Genomic DNA, 20002 nt, shown 5'->3' on the forward strand with positions numbered 1-20002 from the left:
AACCACACAAGTGTGAGATATTGATGGCCATTGCGGTGGCTCACAGGGACCTGTTCCTCTGTCATGCCTGCTTCTTCTCCTGGTGGCCTAGAGGCTGGAGGGTGTTTGGGCTGGTGGGCCTTTTCCAGTGCTGCACCCGAGCTGAGAATGTCCAAAGCCCTGCATTAAGAGCAGCAGGAGAGGTGCTGCCTTACTGAAATAGCTGAGCTGACAGCTTTCGGGAAGTGTAAAGGATCAAGTGCATGAGGAAATGGCAGCCTTTAAGCACTGCAAGAAGAGAGGGGATTTTTCAAGGTGTTTACAGGAGGGATGGTGAACATGTGGCCCTCCAGATGTTGTTGGGAGGGGTGACTCCTCCTGTCTCCTCTTCCTTATCTCTCAGTGCTTGTAGGAACTGCAGACCCCACGGGGTCCCTTGCCTTTCTTTCACAGTCTTGTCCCCCACACACCCCTTCTATCTGTTGGGAAATTTCAGAAGAGAAATGGTTGGATCCAGGCCCAGAGCACATTATCGAGTGGCCCTTTGGGCTGAGAGCCAGCTGAGCTGAGGTGCAAACCTCTCCCAGCAAGGGGAGGGGTTTGGAAATGACTGGGACCCACCTTTGCCTTGACCTTCCTCTATGGTGGCCCAGCAGTCGGGCCACCAGGTGGGGTTGAAGGAGGTTTTGACCTTGCCCGAATCAGCCTTCTTCCCACCTCGCTCCTTTTTGGCCCCTGTTTCGGCTCTTCCACTGGCAGGTCGTAGAATCATAGAATAGTGGAAGTAGCTTCTAAGGCCACCAAGTACAAACACTGCTCAAGGCAGGAATCTACATCAAAGCAGAGCTGGCGGACGGTTGTCCGATTTCCCCTTGAATGCCTCCAGCGTTGGAGCGCTCACCACCTCCCAAAGTCGGGGGTGCCATTGTTGTACTGCTCTAACAGTTAAGAGGTTTTTCCTAACTTTCGCCCAGCAATGTGGTTCTCTTGCCGCTTGCAGATCTCTGAGATTGGCCAGCAGAAGAATGTTGAGCTAGCAACAGAAGAGGAACGCTGGTGCTGGAAGGGGATTTCTGGCTGACGGCAAGCCCCCGGGCACTCAGATGCACCTCAGAGTTAGGCCTGCTGTTTGCCATGCCTAAAACAAGACTTCAGTTTAGCCCCATCATTTTCAGTGAGACTGCTTTTACCAATTAATCATTTTTATCCAGGGTTTATGCATATTGAAGAACTTATAAGGTTGGTGGCTTTTGCAATGAGCTATTTGGACCCTAGTCTTATGGAGAAAAGGAAACACATATGGTGTAGTTGATTTTTCTTTCATACAATTTCAGGGTGTATTTTGTTAAGGTTTTCACATGGGCTCTTGAGCAGCAATTAGTGTCTATGTACAACTTCTAATTAAAACATGCTTTAAATAGTTTGAGTTCTGTTCTGCTTTGACCCTCTCAGGAAAGATTTTTGCTGAAATATGCTCACTTGTTAAAGCTCCTTACTTCAAGTTTCAAGGAGTTGCTGGCTGTTGTTTAAGAAGTTATATGAGACTGAATTGATGGCTCTTTGGACCGGCTGGTCAGCCTTCTAGCAAAAACAACAAGACATTAACGACCAAGGGAACATGTTTTCTCTCTTGCTCTCTCTCTCTCTCTCTGTGGCAGAAGGTAGCAGCTACAGTAACAGCATGAGAACAGTCATAAACTAATATATATATAAAAAGAAGAAGAAAATTCCCGGAGTTTGATTACGTCCTGTAAGCTGCTTGTTCATGTACCACAGAAGAGGAATGAATTTCAGAAAGATATTAGATGAAGGCCTAATCCCAACCTCCTGGAATAACTTCTTTCAGATTGGACTCACAATTTTTTTTTGCATCACAAATTGATAATCTGCTCACAGCTGATTCTGGCACAATATAAAGGAGGGAAGGGGATTTCCAGAGCTGCCTTGGCTGCCCAGCATGCACCAAACATGGATGTGCAACGAAAAGTGCAGTGTGGACAGCCCTGCCATACAAAAAAGGGCAGACCTCTGCCCCAAAGGGACTTGCAACCTCCATTTCGGGGGGGGTGGGTTAGGGGTGGGGGGTGGGGGAAACAGAAGGCTGTAACCGAGCTGAGCTTACTTGCTGCTTCTCCGGCTCCGAGGCCTCCTGGCCACCCCATTAAACTGGGGGGGGGGGACACCTCTTTGGACTAGCCAGAGGCCCCCAGAGGTGAAACAATGCCAATAAAAGTGATCCATTCTAATGGCCATTCTTTAACATCAGGCATGACAGGGGACAAAGGGGCTACCCACTGCCCTTTAAAAACGAAACAACATTTCTTTCTCAAGGTGGCAAAGACGTTTAAAGCTTGGGGTCCCTGGTCTGGTGTTTGGCCATGCCATGCCCTGCCTTCTGGGGCGTTTTGTTTCCAGGAGAGATCCTGTGCCAGATAAAGGCTCAAAGGGAGAAGAGGAGCAGTCTCTCCCCCCCCATCACTCCACCTTGGCATTATCCTGACATCAGACCAGCAACTGGGGGCGCGGGGGGGGGGGGGAAAGAGAATGTTCTCAAGTTCAAGTGATCAGTTCGGGTAGGAGGTCAGGAAGGCAGCAGAGAAAGGGGGCAAAAAAAGGGGTGGGATTGTGTCCCTGCGCAACAGCAAGCCCAGCACACGCTGCCGTACAACAGCAATGACAACCACAACAACCGAGTCAAAAAGGAACAAAACAACAAACAACCCCCCCCCCCCCAATCTGCATCTTCTAGCCATGTAATGGGAAGTGCCTGACCCTGCTGGGCCCATCTGGAGGCAATTCTCTTTCCACATCTGAAAAAAAAAAATTGAACACATGCCTTCTGCTGCTATCAGATATTTAAAAAGTCTCTCTCTCCCCCCCCCCCAATTTTTCTTTTCTCTTTAAATCTCTCACAGAGATGGGGAGGGGAAAATGTCTCTTTAAGATTGTCAGCCCCAAAGAATGAGGAAAAGGGGCTTGCAGCTGTTATTACTGTGGTTTTCAGTGGGAACAGGGAAAAGACTGAGGAGAGGGAGTAAAACTGCAATTGAGAGAGAGAGAAAGAGAGAGAGAGAGAGAGAGAGTGAAGGCTTCCCCAGAAGCTGGCTGGGCAACTTGCACTTTCCAAGAGGGGTTTATCCTGCACCAGATCTCTCTCCCTGACCTGACCTGGTGGTCAGAAGCCTTGACAGTGGGACCGGCTTCTGAGGAATATATGGTCATTGTGGGGGTATTACAGGACTGGCTGGAGCCGATTCTGCCTGGAGTCACAGAAGAGAAACAACTGGGTGAAATTCACAAGAAAGGCTCAGCTGCAATTTGGAAGATTATTCAGGTAAGCTTTCCAAGTTTTACCTGGAAGACGGTCTGTGGGTGTTCAGGAGGGCTTCCTCTCTGGTAAATGTGCGTCAGAGGACAGAAAGGAAAATTAATTTTTAACAGAGTGGCATGAAGCAAATTCACTGGAAAATGTGTTTCTCCTCTGAAAAGTGGGTGTTGTCATGTAGCTGAGGCTGAAAAATCGAATTTCCTTCAAAGTGTTTTGAAGCAGTAAGAGGAAATTTCCTATAGGTCTGTAGCAGCGCCTACCCTGAGGAAACCAGTTCTGTCTTCAGGGTTGCCAATAAATCAGTAAAATGAACAGTGTGGATTTGTAGGCTTGACCTCAGAACAAAGGCAATTAGCCGGATCTCTGGATGCTCCCCCCCCCCCCGTGCCTTCCTCTCGGGTTCTTCTGCCCAGAAGAGCTCCAGGCCTCACAGATCTTTAGCAAGGTAGAAAAACCACCCTGTGAATCCGGGTGAAGTAATGGCCTTTAGTCCAGTGGCAGCTACGATTCCCACTTGCAAATCCCCCCCCCCCCCGATTTATATGCAAGAATATCAAGACAGCAGCAAGATGTTTGATGGGGAACATTTTGTCAGGGCCTCATGAAGAAATCTCTCTTGCCTTGACTGTTGGAAGTGGGGATGGGCAGCCGGGTGGCTAAGGCCAAGATGGCCACATTTTAGGCTTCTAAGGTGTTTGGAAGCACCTCAAGGTTATCAAGGCAGACACGAAAAGGAGGTCCTTGGATTGAGAGGGTCCTGGGCCAGGATCTTGTCTAGAGCTCTAGAAATGAAGGGAGCAAACACCTTCCTTCTGCAGAATTATTTTGTTGGAGAACTTAGAACTTCTTTGCTGCCATCGTCCTCGCAACAGAGGCAAGGATCTTCCTGTTCCTTCCTCTGCTCATCAACCCTACAGGTTCACAGCCTGTGGCTTCTCAGAACACGAGGAAGCTGACCTGCTCTAGGACTCAGCTGAGCCCATTTGAGGGCCCGTTGCCTCAAGAGTTAGGGCCACACCGTCCTTTGCAATAATAGCCATGCTCCCAGCAGAATCACTGGCTAAAACTGGAGGAAAGCCCACCAAGGACACCACCTGAGTTGTCCTTCTCCAGGGAGGGGCCAAAGGAACTGGCCTCCCAGTGCTTCAGATGGTAGTTGAGGTGCATTGCATTGTGAATCTCAAGACGTGATGGTCCCCACCAGATCCGCCTTGCTGATCACCCCACCCCAGTTGGCCAAGTACAGACCTTCTGTCCTCTTCCACGTTCTAGAAGATAAACTTACCAGAAGGCAAGACAGGAGTTGCATTGGCCTTTATCTCTTAGCAGCATGAGAGTTCCAGCAGAGTCAGGGCTGCTGACATTCTCCATTACTGGCCCCTCTCTCCTGCCTGACTATCTGGCCCTATGCAAAGACTCGGTGTGGCCAGCCCCCCACAGCCCTGTTACTGCCATTCTCCTTATGGCTGGTTTCTGCCCAGATGCTCCCCTCCAGCCCTGCATGCCCTACTTCATGGATACCCTCACCGGTGTCTGTGTCCTCTCCCCTTCCTGTTTAGTCTGCTCCTTTGGACACAGTTCTATGCACCACTCGCTGTGTTCCAGTCATCCATCCTTCTCACCTCAGTTATGCCTGTGAAATCATATTTCCCTTCTGTCCTGCCTTAAGATGGCAAGTTCATCCTGTTTATCTCTGTGTTTTAGGAAAGAGACTCTGAAACTGGCAGCCAGCTGTTCCCTTAATGGAACAGTCAGTCCCTCTCCTCCTCTTCCTCCTCCTCTTCCTCCTCCTCTTCCTCCTCGCCTGATAGTACACCCTTGTCTCAGTTTCACAAATTTCCTCCCTTGCCCAGTAGGTCACTTTGACATCTCAGATTTCATCACCGTCTCCTGAAATATTTATGGTGCAAAGCCTCTGCTCAGGTTTTTTGCCAGATGCATTTCCATCCCAGCTTCCTTCCAGGAGGCTCTGGGCAGCTTGCAGGGCTCTTTCTCCTCCTCCCTCGTGTGAGGTTGGCTGAGAGGAAGAAACCAGGCCAGAGGAAGAAACCTCATTGAGGTTCCTGATTCAGGTTCGGGGTTGGGGGCAAGTCCCAGTCAAGGGTTGAACCACTCCTTTACATGCAAGTCCTTTGGCTTGTGGGGCTCCCGCCAAGTGCCTTCCTCCCAGCCTTCCAGAGGGGCATCCGGCTTCCCAGCAGAAGTCCTAGAAGTGCTGGACAAGGTGGGACTTCAGGCGTGCCTGATGATGATGCCGCCTGAACGGTTGCCATTTGTTTCCAGAATTCTTCTCTCCTCCCCCCCCCCGAGTTCTCAACCCTCAACCAGAAAAAGTGCTGAGACCATTCTCTGTGACTCAGGATTCCCACAAACCCTCATATCATCCTCTGTATGGCAGAAACAGTTGTTCCTGTGGGCATCGGCTGGAAGACCTCATGGTGAGTGCCCTTGTTGAGTCTTGGCTCTGAATCCTGATTAGGGAGAGGGTTTACCTCTGCCCTCCTGGCAGGGAGTTGCCAACCTCCACCCCCCACCCCCTTGTCCTCTGGGCAGCTGCAGGGTTCCTTCCTGGTCCTTGGGGAAATTAATGTGCTCCTTAGAGAATACTCTTCTTGGCAAGCTCCAGGCATACAGTAGGCTCATTATCCTAGAGCTCAATTGACCTCCACGTTTCCTCTGTGTGTGTGTGTGTGTGTGTGTGTGTGTGTGTGTGTGTGTGTGTGTGTGTGTGTGTGTGTGTGTGTGTGTGTGTGTGTGTGTGTGAGAGAGAGAGAGAGAGAGAGAGAGAGAGAGAGAGAGAGAGAGAAACTTTTACTAGAGTACAGAATTCTCAAGTCCACTAAATCTTAGGAGAGCTACAGGGAGACCAACCTGCTATAGCTGTATTGTATCAATGCACCCTACCATTCCCAGGACTCCCTGGGAGTCACCATGACGGTTATACTGGCATAAAAGTTGCATGTTTCCGGTCTAGAGGTATACATTCTATGGTCCATTTCCCCCTTGGTGAAAGGTTATCTATATACAATTTTGATGGTTACAGAAACCTCAGGGGCACCCTGGGTCCCGCTACTGTTCCGTGAGCACCAAAAGAATGAAGGGGACGGTGTCATGGACTGTTCCCTCGATCTAAGGGGTGAGGGTGTGGGAAGGAATGTCTCTTGAAAGCCAGCTATCTGCCTGGCCACTCCAGTTTCAAAAGGGGGCACTTCTCAGCTGCGGTCATCTCCAGAAAAAAGCAGAGGCCCCCCGGTGAGGGGTGGAGGTGAAGGTGGGGGCAGGGGGAGGCTCAGCAATCTGGAGAGTATCTGTTCTTGCTCAGCAAGAATGTCAGCCCCATGCAGTCGCCCGGCTTCCTCACTCCCACTCCCACGCCGATCACACCTCTTGTGATCCCTCAGATGGCCTGCCCTGGATTCCAGAGACACTTTCAAGCCTGGGAAAATACCCAGGTTGGCACCAGCTGCTTGCACCTTGGCCGAAGTGGTGCCAGCAACAGACTGCCCGGAGTAGACCCGTTCTAGATGAGTGGTAGGTAACTAACTAACTAACTAACTAACTAACTAACTAACTAACTAACTAACTAACTAACTAACTAACTAACTAACTAACTAACTAACTAACTAAATAAATAAATAAATAAATAAATAAATAAATAAATAAATAAGGTGCAGCAGAGAACCAGATGAAGTCCTCAACTCCACCAAAGCCATGCAGATCAACTGCATTCAAACTCGCACCCTCCTCCATTTTTAGCACACTTTGCAGACGGAAGAATCCGTCCCCTTATTACTTGCTTTGCCCTTTTTACGACCAGATGTCTCATGGGCAAATATGTTCAAGTCTTTAAAACATGGGCAAAGGATCTAGGAGGCTGGAAGCAGACCAGGCTGTCTTCAGTTTTGATCTGGATACTAAAACTCAGGACAAAGAAGTCAACTTGTAAGCATCTGGAGAAGTTCTCCCGTGATCAGTAGTAGCCACTATGGATTTCTTCATAAACTGTGCTAGACATCTCTTTTGCTGACCAGTTTTCTGGCTGAGTGGATGGTGGGTATGCTGTGGAGGCAACGTATCTTTAATTTAACACTGTATTAGATAGAAAAGGACTTGGTGATGGTCATTGGATTATAATGTCTCAGTATCATGGTGGGTTCACACAGCTTAGAACTGACTAACACACACAACATGTTATTCATCATAGGTTTCTTTTATCAATGGATTACATTTTGACTGTAATTTAACGGGGGATAACTTTCATCTTTCACCCGCCTCCTTATAGCTTTCAAAGGAAATTTGCAGAGAATGTTCCGATGTAAGGAAGCCTCTGTTGGTTTCCTTGCGTGCCATTTGAAGAGCGTGTTGGTGGAGAGGCAGCCTTCAAAGCAAGCGGGACGTCAACATGTTCGAAGCCAGGTATGTTTCGGGACTGGGCCAGGACACGGTAGAGAGGCCGCAGCCGGGGCAGAGGTGGGTGGGAGAGTCATTCTCCTCCACCCAACCTCTTGTCTTCTCTGGAAAATAACCTGCCTGGAGGAGGCGCTGCTTAAAAAAGCTGCATGACTGCTTTTCAAATGGTCTGCTGCCTTAGTGGGATAATTGGGGTGCTCACATGCCGACCTCTCCCGGAGAAAGGAGACCTCCTAATAGGAACCAGGTGGTGAGGCTCCCCCCACTCCGGGTTGACCTCAGGTCTCTCCCAGACGGGGCTGTGAGCCTGACCTTGTCTTGGGGATGAAAGGAACTGCCCGCTTCCTCCTCAACACCCCAAACCCCTCCATGGAACACAAACAGGTGTGCGGACCTTAGATCCGCCCCACGCTAGCAAGGGCTCCCTCGAGCTCAGACCCCAACATCTGGGTCCCGCCAAGGCCTTGGCTGAGCCCCTCTAATAGGCTCCAGGACAGGAGAAATGGCAGGAGGAGGGGTCCCTGCCTGGAACGAGAAGGAGGGCCTGGCAGGAATACCCAGCCTCCAAGGAGGCAGGCAGATAGATGGCGCGGGTCAGCCCAGGGAGGGGAGCCAGGGAGCCTGGCCTGGCCTCCCACCGCCAGCCTCCTCTCTCCGTCTCACCCCCACCCTCTATTGCTTTCTCTTTCTCACCCACCCACCCAGGGGACAATTGCAAGCCACAGAGACAAGCCCAAGGAGGCGAGAGGGGGCTTCACTCACCTATCTCTTTACAAAGGAGCACCTATGTATCTCAGGGAATCCCACTGAAGAAAAAAAACGGGTGAATGCCCCACCCGGTGTGAGCCCGCACAGTTTACACAAGAGCTTCCAGCCATACCATATCAGATCCAGCCCCCTGCCTCAAATTTGGCTGACCCCATCGTGGCTTCTCAGTCCAGGGAGCTGCTGAGCTGGCAAGCATCCTTGCTGAGCTGGGCCTATGTTGGAAACGCCCCCCCCCCCACCCCCACCCCCTTTTATTATTTTTTCTCTCATGCTGAAACAGAAGAGCCTCTGGAAGTGGGTCCTGGGCTGTGGGGGGGGGCTCACCTCCCTGCAGACGCGATGCCCAATTCTGCCCTCTGGCTGGCGGCCCCCGCCCCCAGTGAGCAGATTTCCAATGAACCCTCCTGTCGGCCGCCTAGGAGTGCCAAACACGAGCTGACGGTTGTGGATCCAGGCCTGGGTCCAGGCAGGAGAAGCTGCTGGAAGCAAACCTGCTGCTCAGGTTCCTCCCCCAGCTGGAGAAAAGCCTACTGGAGCCTGGAGGCTTCAAGGCCAGGAGGCAGGAGGCGGCAGCCCAGGACGCCTTTGGACAAGGGCATCTGTTCTGTCAACAACCACCGCTGCTCCTCGGAGGCCCTTGAAATGCCGGCGCACCCGCTCCCAGGCAAGAGCCTTGCCCCACCAGTCCAGGGGGGCAAAGTTGCTGGAGAGGGCAGGGTAGCAACACCTGGTGCCCACCTGCGGCAAGTGGCAAGTGTGGCTTGGCTGGCCCTTGGGAGGGCCTCGCTGCCTCCCCTGGAGGGCAAGAGAAGGCGGGATGGGGAGAGGGGCTTCCTCAGGAAACACAAAGGGATGGGTGCTGATGGATGTCACCGGTGTGTGTGTGTGTGTGTGTGTGTGTGTGTGTGTGTGTGTGTGTGTGTGTGTGTGTGTGTGTGTGTGTGTGTGTGTGTGTGTGTGTGTGTGTGTGTGTGTGTGTGTGTGTGTGTGTGTGTGTGTGTGTGTGTGTGTGTGATTCTATAGCTTTGGGCAGAAGGTTCTTGCAGAACCTTCGGCATCTCTCTTGGTGACTTTTGCAAGGATGACGAGAGGGTCTTAGACCTTTGCACGAGGCCCAGGGAGCCCCTGGGGCAGCAGTTCCTCTGCTCCCAGGAAGGCTCAGCTCCTGCCAGGGAGGGTCTCTGCAGGGCCCACGGCACCCCCTGTCCTCTTCCAGAGCTAAGGGAGTGTCAATTGCAGGGGGCGACAGGACGGAGATGGACCAAGGGATGTGTGTGTGTGTGTGTGTGTGTGTGTGTGTGTGTGTGTGTGTGTGTGTGCGTGTGTGTGCGTGTATGTGCGTGTGTGTGTGTGTGTGTCAGGGGTGGGTGCTCCTTCACTCCCGCGCTCGTTCCCCGGCTGCCTTGCCCAGATGGTCTTGACGGAGCCACCTCACAAGTAGCTTTGCTAAAGCTGCAAGTTGATCTGATGGAAGGAAATTGAATTGTTGTTGGGGGTGGGCGGGTGGAGCTTTATCTGGGTTTTAGGCCTTGATGAGGGGCTCGGCCCAGGAGTGTTTTGCTGGCCTTTGATGAGAGACACAGCTTTGGGTGAGAGGTCAGGCTTAAACCCTGCCTCTCGGGGTTCTCATCAGAGAAATGTGTGTCACTGATGATGGCCCCGGAGACAGGCAGAGGGTGGGGGGGGAGGTGGATGATTAGCATGACACTGAGTAGAGGAGGGAGGGAGGGGGGGGGAAAGGCATGCTGGGGGTGGGGAGAGGGGAAACCAGACCTCAAACTGATGCAAACTGGCAGGATATGATGATAGGGCTGCTCTGGAGCCAGGATGGGCACAGCCTGCTCTGAGTGCTGGAGGAAGGACCAGATTTGACATCCAGCCCTCTCGGGAGAGATCCTGGCTCTGCTGGAGGTCTGAGCGGTGGGGGGGGGGGCATCTACCTCTGGGAAGGCTGAGCCAGGCACTGCCCTTACAAACCCATTTGATGGAACCATCCATGCCATCAAAACAACTATGGACATGGGTTTTTGGCATGGGTGGGAGAACGGTGAGGACGTTGGGTGGACTATTTTGAGGACATTTCTTTTAAATGAAACAAACCACTCTTGCACGGCACTGCATCTTTTAGGAGTGCCTCCCAGTCTCTGCACAGGTCTCTGTTTTATAGTTTTATATTTAGGCTGCCTCTTGCTGGCGTTCGATCACAGAGCTGCCCCTGCATGGACCGACTGCCAAAGTAGCAACCCTGGAGGAGCCTTCCTTTTGCAGCACCATCCGGACCTGCCAGAGCATGCTTAGGCAGCCTTTATTTGCTTCGTGTTTTTGAACTTTAATCTTGATTTCTGAACTTTTGATTGACAGGCCGTTGTCAGTGGCACCCTAGATCCAAACATCACGTGACATAATTGAAGATTAAATCAGGACAAATGGTGGGAATGAGCTTGGCTCATTCCTATCATTGCGAGACAGAGAAACTACGAAGTTCCTCTCCTTCCCTGACAAACGCTTGCATCTCTTCCTTCTGCTTTGATTGGTATCTTTCCATTTGCAAGAGCTCTTTTTGCACAAAGAATACAATGAATGTGAGTTGTCCAAAACTACGAAAGCTGCTGCCTTGTTCGTGGACATTTAGAAACTAGAGGCTTCAGATGGGTTGTTTGCCTCTTTTCAAGAAGTACCAGATGGGTTGTTTGTGTCTTTTCTAACAATCAGCCAGTTCTTCTGTGTTTGCTGTGTTATGTGCTTAACTTTGCAGAAGGAAAAGACACTTGTTTTGCACAGAAACATTTTGGGCAAATTTCAGAAACCTTGATGGAAGAAGCATTTGTTTTGTTCTCATGCTGAAGGTGAGGAATTTTCAGGGGCTTTGAGGTGACTGATAATGTAAAGGGACGAGAACAAGGAATATGATGAGTATTCCTCATATCCTAAGAAACCAGTCATTTTAAAAGCAGAACAGTTGTAGGACCGCTCTCTCTCCTGCAGGCTTGTAATCCAGAGCACCCTGGTGACAAAGTTAGAATGGCCTGGAGAGAATCTGCAGGGGTGGTTCCCAAAGATGCTTGCGTGGCTCTTTCTCTTTGGTTTTCCTGTCCCAAAGAAGAAAACTAATTGGGTTGTGCAGAGTCCGGCCAGCACTCAAACCACTGTGCTGCCACCACATGTTCTCCTCAATGGGCGTTTCTCCAGTGCTCACCTTGCACCTGAGGTGCTGTGGCCTTGGAGCTGCTTAAGTGGTCTTTGTACAGGAATGTTTTGTTCAAGGAAACGAAAGTGGCCAGAAGGAGAATCGCTTGGAAAGCATCATGGCTGGTGGGCGCAAAGGGGCTTTTCCTGTTTGGCTTCTGGATCTTCTGGGTGGCCAAGAGGAAGGAATCTTGGCCAGGCATGGCCAAGCGAGGTGGGGTCCAGGCACATGCCCGATGAGGCACCCTCCAAAGTGAGGGTGGGGAGGGCACTGGACAGGTTTCCTGCAGCATGCTCTCTCTCTCTCTCTCTCTCTCTCTCTCTCTCTCTCTCTCTCTCTCTCTCTCTCTCTCTCTCTCTCTCTCTCTCTCTCTCTCTCTCTTACACACACACACACGCACACGCACACGCACACGCACACACACCCCATTTGTGGAGCAGAGCTGCTCCCCGGGGAAGGGCAGGCCGGCTCCACCTCAGCTGAACTTTCATCAGGCACGACTTTCTTCTGAAAGGCTTTGCCCTGTATGATTGGTTTAAAAACGGGCTTTGAGACAATCTTTTAAATCTGTTTATAGGGAATATCGTAATCTGGTTTTTCAAACGTGCTTTTAATCTAGTTTTAATAGTTACTATACATCACTTTGTGAGGTCTGGTGACAGGAAAAAAAAGAGGAACATCGGAAGAGTGTCTCGTGTGTTGCTTGGTGCAAGATTTTGTGGCCTGCAGCCACGTCTTCCGTGTCCTTTTGGCAAAGCAGGGCTGCCGTCCAGGGAGGCTTAATGCCATCTGAAACGGGTGAGTCTTCCAAGAGCCACAAAAGTCACGGCAGCGTTTGCACAACTCATTAATGGACCATGCGCAGGTGCATGCGCACAGCCCCTGGCATGGTGCAAAGACTGAACAAATGTTGCTGGCCAGCTTGCTTCAGCCTTTGTGACGAGGTGGTGGAGATAATGCCGCTGAGTGATTCACCCCATCCTGTGGGGCCTGGGGGCCACGGAGGTGGGGAGGGCAGGGGCTTTCTGGCAGGCTGAAGCTGCCCTGGGTGGCCCAGTGCCGCCGCTGGTCCTTCTCCAGAAAACCCCAGGGCTGGCCAGTGCCCGGGCACCTCCCTCTCCTGCTCCTGCTCAGTGGGGCACTGGTGCCACTTGACTTTATAGCCAGCATCTGAGGGCTGAACTTCAAAGATGTGGCTTTAATAGGTTGCTGCATGTTTGGGGCAGGATGCCCCCATCCAGGCTCTGCTTTCCGCTTCCCCCTCCAGGCACTTAGTCCCTAATTAAACTGTGCACCGCATTCCTTTCCTGTTGCACCTCATAAACCAGCAGAAAATGCCCCTGTGTGATGTGGAGGATAATGGCGAGGCTTCCGACCATGCTGTGGGCTACAATCAGTTGCGCTGGCAAGCCCGCCAACCGGCCCTCCCCCCCCGCCCCCAGCCCAGCCCTGACTGCTTGGCTTCACTAGTGAAAGTGTGACCTGGAGGCACTTTTCTCCTGGTTCCCTCTGTTGGGGAAGAAGCAAGGGAGTTAGAAAGGGAAACAATTGCAGAAGGCAGAGATAGACATTAGGAGCTATGGCCTTTGCACCAAAAAGGCCTCAAGCAACCTGAACAGATAAGTGAAATAAATCTACTCTCTACTCAGTGTTTCTGGGGTGGGGTTTCCTCCAGAAGCTCCCTCTGTGTGCTTGAGACTGGGGGAGGGTGGGTGGGTCAAGCCTGCATCCTGTTGTCCCACACACTTGCTCAGGAATAAGGATGAAAGTGCTCCTGTAGATAAATATATCCTGTAGTTTAGTTCTCATTAAACCAGAACTATCTTTCGTCTGCTGAACGAAGCAGGAATTAGTGTGACCAGAGGCCAAAGGAAGAAGGGCTCCTGCCCTTTGAACCCTTCTACTGAAGAGTAGATCAGTTCTGCCCTGGTTTGCATCTGGCCACCTTAACAAAATATAAGCCCAGGATATCTGGTGGCCCAACAACATCTTGAGCAGAAGTGACTGTTCTGGCTCCCCTTGCAATCTCTGAGCGATTGCCGGAGCTCTCCGGCCCCTCCCTCAGCGCATTCACTTCATGTTTTCTTGAGGCAAAGAGTCCCCCCAGGTCTTCTTCTCCTCTCATTTTAAGCCCCACTTTTTCCGCCAGCACCATCATCCCATTGCAGAGGAAGAGAAGATCCCCTTCTCGGGAAGAAGCCCTCTTTCCCTGCAGCATCTGATCTGGGAAAGCAAAGGGGGGGGGGCAGAGAGGAGGAAAGAAGCTAAAGGGGAGTGATGTGGTGGGGGGGAGGAATGGATGCTGCTCAAGGGGTCTGAAGGATTGAAGCGAGGGGGTCAGGATCAAGCCAAGCCCCCTCTCCGAGAGCAGCAAGGGGCGGTGGCCTTTCTCAAACCCCTTCTTCCACTTCCAGGGTGCTTGGCACAGCTGATATAAACCATTCTTTCCTTTTCACCAGGAGGGAAAAGAAAAACAAAAGGACTCTTTGGCCTTTTTTTTTGGGTGCTGCTTCTCCCCAAGATGGGGGCCAGGAGCTGTTTGGGCCTCTGGAGCCTTTGCTGCTCTCCCTGTCTTCTCCCTTACCCACACCCCACCCCCAGTTTCATGACTGACACAATTGGAAATGATGCCCTGTCACCTCCCCCTGATCCCCCCACCCTCTCAGCATCTAAGGTTACTGGTGCTCCAGGCTCAGTGTGAAATTCCCTTTGCCGGAGCTCATTAAATGGGTCAGTGGACCCGTTCCAGCTTCTCTGTGGTTCACAAAGGGTTGTGTTCTGGCCACCCCACCGAACTCCCTTCTCCCAGGCTGCTGCCAATGGGTAAATGCTTCCAGATGGCTCACCTCGGCATCTCCAGAAAGATAACAGAGGGCTAATGGCTTGCAGATCCAGAGCCCTCCCTGGCCAAGGGGGTGGGGGCTTCTCAGAGGAGGGGGGAACCGAGCCTGGATCCACACCCTGGCGTGCCTCCTTTGGCACCAGGGAGGAGGGAGGCAGTGGCGGCAGCGCCCACGCTTGGGCCTTGTTGGCAGCCTGACCTTCCAGAGCTGCTAAATCCCAACAAATTTTTGCAGGGAAACTTGGGCTCCATTTGTCCCTCCCTCTTTGGTCCTTGAGGTTCTCATCGCAATGCAAGGCCTGGTGGGCTGCCTTCCCTGCAGGGAGAAGGCCACTGCCTAAGTGGGTAGAATACATCCTTCCCCCCCACCCCCACCTTTCTGCCAGTTCTGGCACAGAGTCACATCCTGGTGGCTTGACCGTTGTCTCCAACAGGTGTGCAGAGCATCTCTCTGCAGGCACGTAATTAAGGGGCAGAGCAAAGGCCATTCCCTCACATGCACGCATGCGCACGCACACGCACACACACACACACCATCCATCCTGCAGCAGAGGACCAGCTCAGACTCTGTCCACCCCTGATTGGCAATGGCCCCACTGCCAGCCTTCGGGGACACCTTCATTTCCTATCCTTGAGTTTGCTTGGACTCCAGCAATGCCCCCCCCCCGTACAAGAAAGTGACTGTGGCAGAAGCCTTCAGGGACAGCTGCCCATCATCCCCAGGCTTGGATTCTGTTCAACAGCTGGTGCTCTGAATGGCAAAAGCCACAGGATCCTGCCCAGAAAGAACAAAGCCAATTTTGGACTGTGCACCACCGGTCTTTTGCTCCGGACAAAGTCACTGCCATGGCGGTTCCTTTTTGGGGAGGGGGTGTCTGTGAAATGGACCACTTCCTTCCAGGCTTCCTCTCGCAGGTGCCTTTACAGCAGCCATGATGGTGAGAGGCCCCAAGTTGTTTTGGGGACTTGACATTATTTATTCTCTGCAGCACCTTCTTCCACGGAGGAGACTGCCTGAGCTCAACAGCTTTCAAATATTGGAAGTCACACTCGGCTAGTGAGTGGCACCCGTCGCCAAGCGCTCTCCCTGGCTTTGGATTGGGCCAGGGTGGGCCTCTCAGCGAAGCAAAGTGTGACTCCATCTGCCAGTCAAATATGCAGTGGAAGATTTGTGGTGGCTTGGATGTTTGAACTTAAAATTGGATTTTAATGATTGTGAAGTCAGAAGGGTGAAATTTATTCTCGCCGCCTAGGCATGATGGGGCATGATCAGGCCCACGCTCACCGCTAAGCAGCCCTTCCAGATTTAGAGGAATGACGTTGGACCTCTCTCTCTCTCTTTCTCTTGCAGAATTCCTGCTGTTAAAACATCTGTTTGCAAGCACATGTGTGTAAGGAAGGGTCAGCCAGCAAGGGGGAGAGGGTGACCCCCTTGAGACTGACTCTCAGTGTACAGATGGTTTGGCGTGGACACATGAAGGGCATCTATCCAGGCCTCCTGGTGCTGAAGCCCAAGCCCCATCTCTCTCTGCTCCATCTCCTGGTACCTTATCTTGGCCTGTTGGAAGCCTCAAGGGTTGCCACCTCACGGCCATGGGATGAGGGCATGGGGAGGGGCGGGTTAAAAGGGGTGGGGCTCTGGCACTTGGGTGAGGTGGCAGCATCATCATCATCAGAGTCTTTGCCTCGGCCCTTCCCCTGCCTTCTCTGGCCTCACCTCTTTCATCCAAGGTGAGGGGGACCACGTCTCTGGGCAGATGTTGCTGGTTTCCTGTGAGTTTGTCCCCCCCCCCCCACATTGGAACAGACCTGTGCCCTGAGCTTGTGGGTTTGGGAGAAGAAGGCGGGTGCCACGGCAGAGCCCTGGGCCGGAAGGGCAGCCCTGGCATCTGCCTGCTAGGCCTGCCCTGCCCTTTGTTTTGCAGAGAACAATTGCAACGCATGTGAATAATCTCGTACGTAGAAATGGCAGGAAGGGAAGGGTCTTTTTGACCCAATCCTAGGAAGATGGCTTTCCCCTGGTCTGGCCCGCCTTCCAGCAGAGCCTTCATAGGTTCCGACTCCTGCCCCCCAACAACCCCTAAACCCTTGTTGCCATCGCTGCTCCCAACATGGAAGACCATCTGGTAGCCAGTCCCTTGTTTATTCAGGGATCAAAATAAGTGAAATTACCTTTAATTGTTCTCATTAGGTTTCTTGAGAATGTCAGCCTGAAAGGCGACATTTAGGCATGAGCTACAGCAGGGCTTTGTGTAGCTTCGCCCCCCTCTCGCCCCTGCCTGAAACATTTCTCACCCCAAGAGGGGCTGGTTGTTTTAAAGGCCATGGAACGGATCAGTGAGAAACAGTCTTCTGCTAATAGAGGCGCCCTTCCCCTCTGAATTTAAATTAGGGGCAAGGGGTGGACCTCACAAAGCCTGCTCTTAGACCACTGGAGGGGTGACACGACTCACCACCAGAAGATCTGCTGCCTCCATGTTGGAAAAAGGGACTCATGCAGAGATGCAACAAGCAGACTCTTGAGCGAGGGTTCATTCTGCTGGGTTTCAGCAACAGGAGGAGCGACAGCACGACTGCTGTGCACCCCTTAACTGGCCAGCCGAAGGGAGGACAAACCGGCCAGGCAGAACCTCCTGGATGTGGGTGGCTGTTTCTCTCAGCGTCCTCAATGTCCCTTCAATGAAATGGGAATCTTGTTACCCTTTGTGGAGACAAATATGAGATCTGGACTTTAGATGTACATGTACCTTATCCCCCGACCCCTACAACGCAGCTTTGCACTCAGTTCCTGAGTCAAGTTACTTATCCCTGAACCTCATCTTTTTTTCTTTTTCTTTTTCTTTTCTTTTTTTTTTTTTTTTTGCAAAATGGGTCTAGGTGGGAAAACCTTTCATCTCTTGGAGCTGAGACTCCACCTCTGTCTTCTACTCAGGTTGTGTTGGGATTATTCTTTTATTGCTCTTAGGGCCTCGTGGCGCAGTGGTTAAACTGCTGTACTGCAGCCAAAACTGTGCTTACGACCTGGGGTTCATTCAAGGTTGACTCAGCCGTCTATCCTTCCGAGGTTGGTAAAATGAGTACCCAGCTTGCTGGGGGGGGGGGGCAATGTGTAGCCTGCATAATTATCTTGTAAACCGCCCAGAGAGTGCTTGAAGCACTATGGGGCGGTATATAAGCAGCACACTTCGCTTTAGAGACTAGTCATTTTTAAAAAGAAGGGGAAAATCCCCAGGAAGTATGAAAAAGAAGAGACAAACCTGTGCTGCTAATTATGTTAGGAAATGTGCCAGGGGAGAGGCTGACAACTCCACTTTCAGGGGTGCTGCAAATCTGTCCCAAGTTTTAGTCTGTGGTTCACAGGAGCTGTCCGGGGTCCTGAAACCTTCATTGGAGACATGCTCTGTGCTCCATTCCAGCAGATGCCCACAAAGTTGTTGTTATTGTTTTAACTTCAGCAGTTTGGCTTATTGGAACTGGATGTTTTGTCTTCCCTGACAGCAGTCATTTTGTCATTTTTTAAAAAAAGTAATGTTTGCTCACCTGGAGTGTGCCCGGTACTCCGCCCCCCCGCCCCGCGAAGTCTGGAGACCTCCAGTTTAACATATCCTTGACAGAGAGGGCCTGAGAATGGCGGCTGCCATGGATCCCCTCTTCACTCTGCTTCCTGTGAGAGGCTTTTAAAAGGACAGGAGGAGATGGTGACGGTGGCTGATGGGTCTGGGGCCTCAGGTCTGTCTCTCTGGAAACACATTCCAAGAGATACAGGACTGTGTTTCCCCCACACTGGCACCGGGAAGCTTTCAAGTAAATTTATTTGCAGAAAAATTGTGCAGAAAAGGACCTTTACAACTGAGAAGTCTCAAAAAAGCCAAAGCAAACAAGAGGGGCAGCCAAAGCCATGAGCCTGACACCCCTTTTAGAAGGTCATGTCTTGTTCTGTCCACTAAATCTGAGAGGCACAGAATTGTGTGTGTGTGTGTGAGAGAGAGAGCGAGAGCGAGCGAGCAATAATGTGTGTGTGTGTGTGTGTGTGTGTGTGTGTGTGTGTGTGTGTGTGTGTGTGTGTGTGTGTGTGTGTGTGTGTGTGTGTGTGTGTGTGTGTGTGTGTGTGTGTGTACCCTTTCCATATCCTCTGACCCTCCAAAATGGTTTAAATGGGACTTCAGACGGGAGCAGGAAGCTAGACTGTGTTTTGAAGGCCTATTTTTGCACCAGCGCCTGAAAGAGATGCTGGTCTCTGCCCCCTCAGGAGGGCCAAACCCTCCTCCCCTGCCTCCAAGATGGACACTGGGCCATTCTTCTAGGGAAGTGCCCCCCACCACACCCCACCCCCATTTCCCTCCAGGGTCAGCTATGAGTGACACGGCAACCGTGGGGGCCCCTTGGTGAGCAGTGCTGAGACACGTCGGCCGTCAAATGGAATCTATTAACAGGGATTAGAAACGTTTTCCTCCGTACCCCTTGTGACACCATGATGGACTGAAATTGCTGCAAAAACATCATTATTAAAAATGGGGCTATTAGTATGAGAACGGACAGAAGCGCTTTGCTGGTTTTGATTCCTCCCACCCCTTGCAGCCTCGCTCGGGAAGGAAGGCCGCCCCCCCTCCCTTGAGAGCCGGTTTCGAAACCCACCCCAAAGGCAGGGGGAAGGATGAGAAGGATTGGGAGGCTGTTTCAGCAGGCCAGCCTGCTCCCTTTTGACATTCCCATGATACATCGTGCCATCCTTGGTTGGCAGGTTTCGAACAATCTCCTTAACATATTTTTAGAAAATGCTGCATAGAATAAGTGGCACAAGGAGATCTCAGATTGCCTCAGACCCATGGAGATGATAGGATGGGTGTCTGTGTGTGAGAGGATGGCACGCTCATGGGCGACAGTCAGGAGAGCAAAAGGCTTTCCCCATGGCTGCCCCCCAAGATTTACTCCCTTGGAAGAGATTATTTTTTATTATTTTTAAGGCGAACATTTTCTTTAAGGCGACCCGGGTCCCATCTGCCTCTCCTGCTCTTTAAAACCAACGTCTGTGTGTCGCACCTGATGTGACAGGGCAGGCAGGTGCTCAGGTTCATGGATTAAACGCCTGCTCAGCGTGAAACTAATGAAGCAAGGATGGGGGTCAGAGCTGAGCCATGCCGTGCCTGAATCATAGAAGATGGTTAGGGTGGTGTTTCTAGCTAGTTTCCAACCCCCCCCCTGAATGGGGCTGCTCACCAAGGGGCCCCTGCAGTTGCTGTGTCACTCATAGCTGACCCTGGAGGGAAATGGAGGTGGGGGTGGGGGGGCTTCCCTAGAAGGATGGCCCCGTGTCCATCTTGGAGGCAGGGGAGGAGGGTTTGGTCAGAGAGACCAGCATCTCTTTCGGGCGCTGGTGCAAACATAGGCCTTCAAAACAGAGTCTCTCACCCCAATGGTGAGAGTGCTTCTGAACATGTGATGAGTACCTTTGCTGCATCACTGAATTCTCAGAATCAAACTTTTGCAT

At 51.7% G+C, this 20002-nt stretch overlaps 1 long non-coding RNA gene across 1 annotated transcript; it reads left to right on the top strand.

Annotated features, from left to right (window-relative positions):
- Window positions 1-2997: 2997 nt before the first annotated feature.
- On the top strand, window positions 2998-7718 carry LOC110074269 (uncharacterized). Its single transcript, XR_012081429.2, has 3 exons — window positions 2998-3313; window positions 6709-6838; window positions 7590-7718. It is a non-coding gene; the product is annotated as an uncharacterized LOC110074269 (long non-coding RNA).
- Window positions 7719-20002: the final 12284 nt, after the last annotated feature.

This window comes from Pogona vitticeps, chromosome 11 (assembly GCF_051106095.1).
Source record: "Pogona vitticeps strain Pit_001003342236 chromosome 11, PviZW2.1, whole genome shotgun sequence".
Lineage (NCBI taxonomy): Eukaryota > Metazoa > Chordata > Lepidosauria > Squamata > Agamidae > Pogona > Pogona vitticeps.